The following is a 7,423-nucleotide window of genomic DNA, read 5'->3' on the forward strand; positions in this document are numbered from 1 at the left end:
AAACAAGTAAAGATCACATTTCTATGACCCAGCAATTCCACTTCAAGTGGAAGTGTGGAAACTCTTGCGTATGTGCTCTAGGAGACATGTGTAAGACTGTTAAGAGAAAGAAGCACAGTCCATATGAGCAAAAACACATATGCTAAATGCAGACACAGCTGAGCACCATTGTTTGGGGATGCCTACATTGTAGTCTACTATTTTTAAAAAGCAAGAGATGATAACACAAAATTCAGGAAAGGGGTTATGTGTGAGGGGAAGGCAGGAGGGTGGGAAAAGGGGAGGAAGACACAGCCAGTTATAATCATATTTTTAATGTTGGGAATCTTCTGTTGGCCAGTGACTTTACATATATTACACATATTCCATGGTAGGCGCAGAATATTTCATAATAAATTTCTTTTAATTTGTTACGAAAAGAAAGGGGTGAACAAAGAACAGAAATCTCTAACGGCTCAGTGTCAAGGAAAACATGAGATCTTGGTAACATCAGTCTCACCAAAATAAGAGGGGAACGGTACTCAAGAAGTGATGGATTGCTCTCTGTCGGGGAGGGTCTGCATAATTTGTGTGTCTGTGGAGGTCCTCCCAGAACGTGGGCAGCTGGCCTAGTGACCAGGACTGGTGCCCAGGGTTACACCCTATTACTCAGGTTGGCAAGTGGCCTGGTGGGCAAGTGGTGATCAGCTATGGAAAAGATATGCCGCTTAGCACATGAATGTTGTATGTGGCAAGATCTTTATAGATGATTTTCCCTGCAGAAAACTGAGGGCTGTTCTGGGGCAAGGCCGTTTGGTCTAATATTGGGGATACCCTACTTTCTACCTTGACTGCATGAATTTGACATTGAACCAAGGCTGTTTTTCCAACAGTTGGCATTTTGAATTGTTATTTGAAAGACTCAATACTCGGGTCTTGGCACTGTAAGGACTTTGTAACTGTAACACTACTCATATATCTACAACCCTTTTTTTGGTTGTTATTTCTACCTTTAATATATTTGAGTCTTACCTATTCTCCCAAAAGGATTATAAAGTTATCCAGGTGGCAGGATTTTCTAAAGCCCTGTTTTGTCCATCCTTGCTGCCAAAAACTTGGCAAAATAAGGGCTTAATAGGTTTTTTAGTTTGAAAAAATTATAAAGTCCCAGGAAGTTTCAAAAATAGTAGAGAGGTGCCACATACTCTTCATTCAGTTTCCCCCAGTGATTATACCTTACATAACTATGGAACAATGTCAAAACTAGGAAACTGCTATTGGTACAATGTGTGCCCTCCATGTTGCTGCAAATGGCAAATTTTTTCTTTTTTATAGCTGAGTAGTATTCTGTAGTGTGTATGTGTGTGTGAACTTCATCCATTCATCTGTCGATGGACACTTAAGTTGCTTCCATATCTTGGCAAGTGTCAATAATGCAGCTATGAACATTGGGGCGCATGTATCTTTTTGAATTATTGTTTTTGTTTTTTTCAGATATATTCCCAGGAGTGGAATTGCTGTGTCATATGATAATATCACTCTAGGTTGGTGATTAGTTCCTCTCTGCTTTAAAAAAAAATTCCATTACATTTTTTTCACATGTAGCTGGCCAGTTTTCCCAGCATCATTTATTGAAGAGACTGTCTTTCCACCATTGTGTAGTCTTGCCTCCTTTGTCATAGATTGACCATAGGTGCATGGGTTTATATCTGGGCTTTCTATACTGTTCCACTGATCTATATTTCTAGTTTTGTGCCAGTACCATAATTTTTTTGATGACTATAGTTTTGTCTTATAGTCTGAAGTCAGGGAGCTTGATTCCTCCAGCTCCATTTTTCTTTCTCAAGATTGCTTTGGCTATTTGGGGTCTTTTGTGTCTCCATACAAATTTTAAGATTTTTTGTTCTAGTTCTGTGAAAATGCCGTTGGTAATTTAATAGGGATTGCATTGAATCTGTAGACTGCCTTGTGCAGTATAGTCATTTTGACAATACTTATTTTTTCAATCCACAAACATGATATATCTTTCCACCTGTTTGCGGCTTCTTTGATTTCTTTCATCAGTGTCTTATAGTTTTCGGAGTACAGGTCTTTTGTCTCACTAGGTAGGTTTATTCCTAGGTATTTTATTCTTTTTGATGTAATGGTAAATGGGATTGTTTCTTGAATTTCTCTTTCTGATCTTTCAGTATGGAGGTTCCTTAAAAAACTAAGACTAGAACTACCATATGATGCAATCCCACTCCTGGGCATATATCTGGAGAAAAACATGGTCCAAAAGGATACATATACCCCAATGTTCATTGCAGCACTGGTTACAATAGCCAAGACATGGAAGCAACCTAAATGTCCATTGACAGAGGAATGGATAAGGAAGATGTGGTACATATATACAGTGGAATATTACTCAGCCATTAAAAAGAATGAAATAATGCCATTTGCAGCAACATGGATGGACCTAGAGATTGTCATACTGAGTGAAGTAAGTCATACAGAGAAAGAGAAATATCACATGATATCCCTTACATGTGGAATCTAAAAAGAAATGATATAAATGAACTTATTTACAAAACAGAAACAGACTCACAGACTTAGAGAACGAACTTATGGTTACTGGGTGGTGGGGGAAGGATGAGGGGAAGAGATAGTTAGGGAGTATGGGATCAACATGTACACACTGCTATATTTAAAATGGATAACCAACAAGGACCTACTGAATAGCACAGGGAACTCTGTTCAATGTTATGTGGCAGCCTGGATGGGGAGGGAATCTGGTGGAGAATGGATACATGTATATGTATGGCTGAGTCACTTTGCTGTGCACCTGAAACTATCACAACTTTGTTAATTGACTATACTCCAATATAAAATTAAAAGTTTTTTTTAAAAGTAAAAAAAAAAAAAAACCCATTATATTCTGATTTTCATAGTGCCTACTGGGAAATCAGATGTCAACCTAATTTGTTCCTTTGTCAGTAATCTGTGTTTTTCTCTGGTTGTCTTTAAGATTGTCTTTCTTTTTCTTTTATTCTCTTTCCTTCCTTTTCTCCTTCCTTCTCTCCCTCCCCCCTTCTTTCTTCCTCTCCTTCTTTTGGTATTCTGCTGTATCATTGCAATATATCTATCTAGCCTTGTATTTCTTTTTATTTATTCTGCTAGGGATTCACTGGGTTTCCTAAATCTGAAGATTTCTGTTTCTGTAAATTCATGAAAATTCTTAGTCAACACCTCTTTGAATATTGCCGTATTCTGCAGTTTTTCTATTATCTCTTTCTTGTACTCTGATTAGGTATATGTTAGATATCTTAACTATAGTCCCTATGTCTTCTTTTCCAAATATATTTAATTCCAAATACTTGTTCATTTCTTTTTTTTATAAAGTTAAGATTTTTAAATTAATTTATTTATTCATTTATTTAATTTTTGGCTGCATTGGGTCTTCACTGCTGCACGTGGGCTTTCTCTAGTTGCAGTGAGCAGGGGCTACTCTTTGTTGCAGGGCACAGGCTTCTCATTGTGGTGGCTTCTCTTGTTTCGGAGCACAGACTCTAGGCGTGTGGGCTTCAGTAGTTGTGGCACATGGACTTCAGTAGTTGTGGCTCATGGGCTCTAGAGCGCAGGCTCAGTAGTTGTGGCACATGGGCTTAGTTGCTCTGCAGCATGTGGGATCCTCCCGGACCAAGGCTTGAACCCATGTCCCCTGCACTGGCAGGCGGATTCTCAACCACTGCGCCACCAGGGAAGCCCTGTTCATTTCTTAAAAAGAATTTATAGCTTAAAACTTGCAGATCACTATTAGTTTTATTAATAAGTATTTCTAAATATTTTGACTAAGAGCATTTTAATCACAAAAACAGCATATGTTACTGCAAGTCCAGTTAAAATCTTGCTCAGTGGAACCAACAGCAGCGATAGCTAGACCCTTATCATAAACATATTTGGCGCACACTTTTTGAACTGTCTCAGCATCTAGAGCATCAATTCCTGCTTCCAAGTCAGGGATGGGAATTCTTCTATTATAACTTTTGCCTACCAATATCTTCACCATGGAGTTGAACCTCAGAGTTGCAAAAACATGTTTTGTTTCTAGAAGAATTTTTGTGCTACTTTACTTTCAGTGACACTTATACAGAGTCACACGTATTCTTTTTGAACAACATGTAGCATGCCTGCAGCCATGTCTGGTTTACAACTCATATAGAGTCCCCACAATCCTGTATCTGTGTAGCAAGTGTTGAAAGACTGGAAGCTATGGCAGAGGTTGCCACATCAGATGAGACAGGCTGGCTTACTAGTTAAATTCATTCCTCCTCTGAAATGGCAATCCTAGTTGCCAGTCAGTGTGTTTGCAACTATGAGAGAGATTGTATCAGGATGTTCCCAACCAACAGCTGCAACAGCTCTTGCAAGGTGTGTCAAAGGCATCTTGTCATTCCTCAAACAAATCTCACTTTCTGTGAATTTGCAGGGAGCCAGAGTTGTTCTTTTTCCTTTGTGTGTGGGAAAAAAAAAAAAAAGTCATCAAAAGGAAACTTTGTTAACTTAAGCTGTTCACTATAGGAGATTTCTCCAGCCACAGCAAGGACTATTCTTGGCCTCTTATAATGTGTGGTTATATAGTCCACTAAGTCTTTATGACTTATAGATTTGATATTTTCAGTTGGTCCCCACATTGTCAATCCAAGTGCAGTATTTGATAAACTATGACATTAAGATAATAAAAAGACAACTTCTTGTAAATTAGCTTTGATTTCGTGTATCTCTCTAAGGATTATTCTATACTTGTGCTCAGTCTCTGCTTCTGCCAATGTACTGTTTTGTGTTATATCAGCAAGAACGCGTACAGCTCTTGGCAAATCTTTAGAGAATTCTTTGGCATAATACATGATCTGCTTTCTGGAGGTATAGGTGTTGAAATGAGCACCCATGTTTTCATTTTCAAGTTCCAGATCTAATTTGAATCTCTTTTTGGTAACATTGAAGTTCATATGTTCCAGAGAATGAGCTGTTCCATTATTCTTAATTTCATGTCAAATTCCAACATCAATCCAGAGACTCACTGTACATATTGACAATCCAGAGTTTTCAGAGGCCACTCTGAGTTCATTTTCCAAACATGTTACTCATGTTTCAAGAACATTCAGAGCAACTTGTATAGTGGCTTGTGCATTTCTCAATCTGTTGTCTCCAAATTATAATGACAACCCAGTGGCCCCTCTGATCAGGAGCCTTTCAGTGAAACCGCAGAGCTTCTCAGTGAAACCCCAGAGCCACTGCCATACCATGGGCAACAGCATGGCTTGGACCTCCACTGCTACCATCTCTTCTCAATGTCTTTTAACTTCTGTTTTATTTTTTCAGTATCTTTTTCCCTCTGCTGAATATTGAGTAATGCTTCAGTTTTGTCTTCCAGTTCATTAATATTCTCTTCCATTGTATCTAATGCTGTACCTATACACTTAGTTTCTAGTTTCATTTATTATGTGTTTTTTTTTTTCATCTGAAAGTTCTATTTGGTTTTTTTTTAAAATCCACCTGACCATATTTCAAAGTATCTAGTACCTTGTTATACTTCAAATAATCTCTTTCTTTTATTGAGTATCGAAACTACTTATTTTATATTTCTTAATTGATAATTCCAATATCATCCATTTTTGTGGCTATAATCTTACTATTTGTTATTTCTGCTTATTCTCCCTCAAATGACTTGTTTCCTCTTGTGTTTTATAATTTTTATATTTCAGTGAGTTTATAATTACCTGAGGGAACTATTTGAAGCCTTGATTTAAGGAATATTTATCCAGGAAGTCATTATGAATCTTGAATCACTTTAAATTAAATTCCAAAGTTGAGTATTTAGGGACCACTTAGGTAGTGTGAATTCCAGATTTTGGCTCTAAACCCTCATGAGGATCACTTGTAAATAGCAACTTTCAAGATAGACTCTACCCAGAGTCAATGTTGAGATAAGAAAGTTTCTTTACTATTTTCCTTTGTGGGATAGATTTTCCTCTTTTGGTTTACCTTTGCATTAAAAATGTCAGCTTCTGTGTCCTGAACTATTTAGGGATCTTGTGTCCTGAACTATTTAGGGATCTTTTTATGTCTTAATCTGGTTTAAGTCCTAGGCATTGTATCCCCAACCCTGCTTGAGGCCCATTAAAATAAAGGGTCTACGCCACCAGTGATAAGTTAATGACCACAGGGCCCCATTGCTTCAGGGTGGTTACCTCTGAAGATTTGTGCTTTCTTGTATTTTTAGCCTCTGATGATTTCCATCATTTTCCTGACAGCTCAGGTAAGCATTTTAACATCTTTTATCTACACATTTTTAGGTGTTGTAAGCCAAGGAAGTTCCTCATGGTATTTATTCTGTAATATTGTGAGAAGTGGAAGTTTGGGCACTATTCTTAAATACTCTAATTTACAAGCTCTATTGTAAGATAAGCTGAATTGAGGAACAGATATAGTCCTCATCACTCCCCCTCACCCACCGCCAGATAAAAGTCCTCTGAACCCCTCAGACTCAAACACTTGAGCTATTAGGGCCAAGCTATCATTTTACCCCCATTATAGCATGGCTGCTGCCCCAGTGAAACACTGGTTAACTTCTTCCAGGAGAAGACAAACTGAACATAAAGTGAGAAGGGACAATGTCTGGTTCCTGGATAGGTACCCAGCATGATGTACTTACTTTGAGCTTCACAACAACCTAATGAAATGAGTGACGTTGCTTTCATCTTATAAGTAAGAACACTGAACCTCAGTGATGTTAAGTAATTCATCTGAAGGCTACAGAAGGAGCCAAGATGTTCTGAAAGATCAGCCAAGCACATCCTCCTAAAGCAGGCCTTCAGAGGACCTCCGGGTTAACCATTTCCTTACTCATCCAACCATTTGTGAATCCATTCAAGAAACCTTTCTTGATAACTTACCATGTGTATGACACTGTGCTAGACACTGACCTACAAAAATGAATAAGACAAAGAGCTTACATTCTCATATGGGAAGACACAGAAGCAATTATATTATAGTGCAGTAAGTTAAATGCTAGGAGTTATGAGAACATTGGGAAGGGCATCACCCCTGAAACCAGCTCATGTATAGTTTGGGGGTGGAAAGAGGGAAGTTGGTTGCTGACTAAAATGAGTAGTGAAGTAGAGGTAGGCACATCAGTAACAAGTGAAGGAGCAGTCTTTCTTCTTTCAGGAGCTGACTGTTCTTTTTTCTAAAAAGAGGGACATTAGAACTCAAAATGATTGTCTTGAAGAAGGGTTTATTTGCTCCAGTTACCAAGAGCAAAAACTGTTGCAGTACAGGATCAGCTTACTTGCTGGTTGGGACAGATCAGTGATGGCTTGGTTAGTTATCCATCTTGTGGTCTTTTCTAAAATTGAAACATCACACAGGGAAAGACTTGTCTGGTACAATTGCTTATAATTGC

General features: G+C 38.1%; 1 pseudogene; it reads right to left on the reverse strand.

The window, feature by feature from the left end:
• Positions 1-3,820: 3,820 nt before the first annotated feature.
• On the reverse strand, positions 3,821-5,225 carry LOC132426279 (mitochondrial-processing peptidase subunit beta pseudogene; annotated as a pseudogene).
• Positions 5,226-7,423: the final 2,198 nt, after the last annotated feature.

This window comes from Delphinus delphis, chromosome 5 (genome assembly GCF_949987515.2).
Source record: "Delphinus delphis chromosome 5, mDelDel1.2, whole genome shotgun sequence".
Classification (NCBI taxonomy): domain Eukaryota; kingdom Metazoa; phylum Chordata; class Mammalia; order Artiodactyla; family Delphinidae; genus Delphinus; species Delphinus delphis.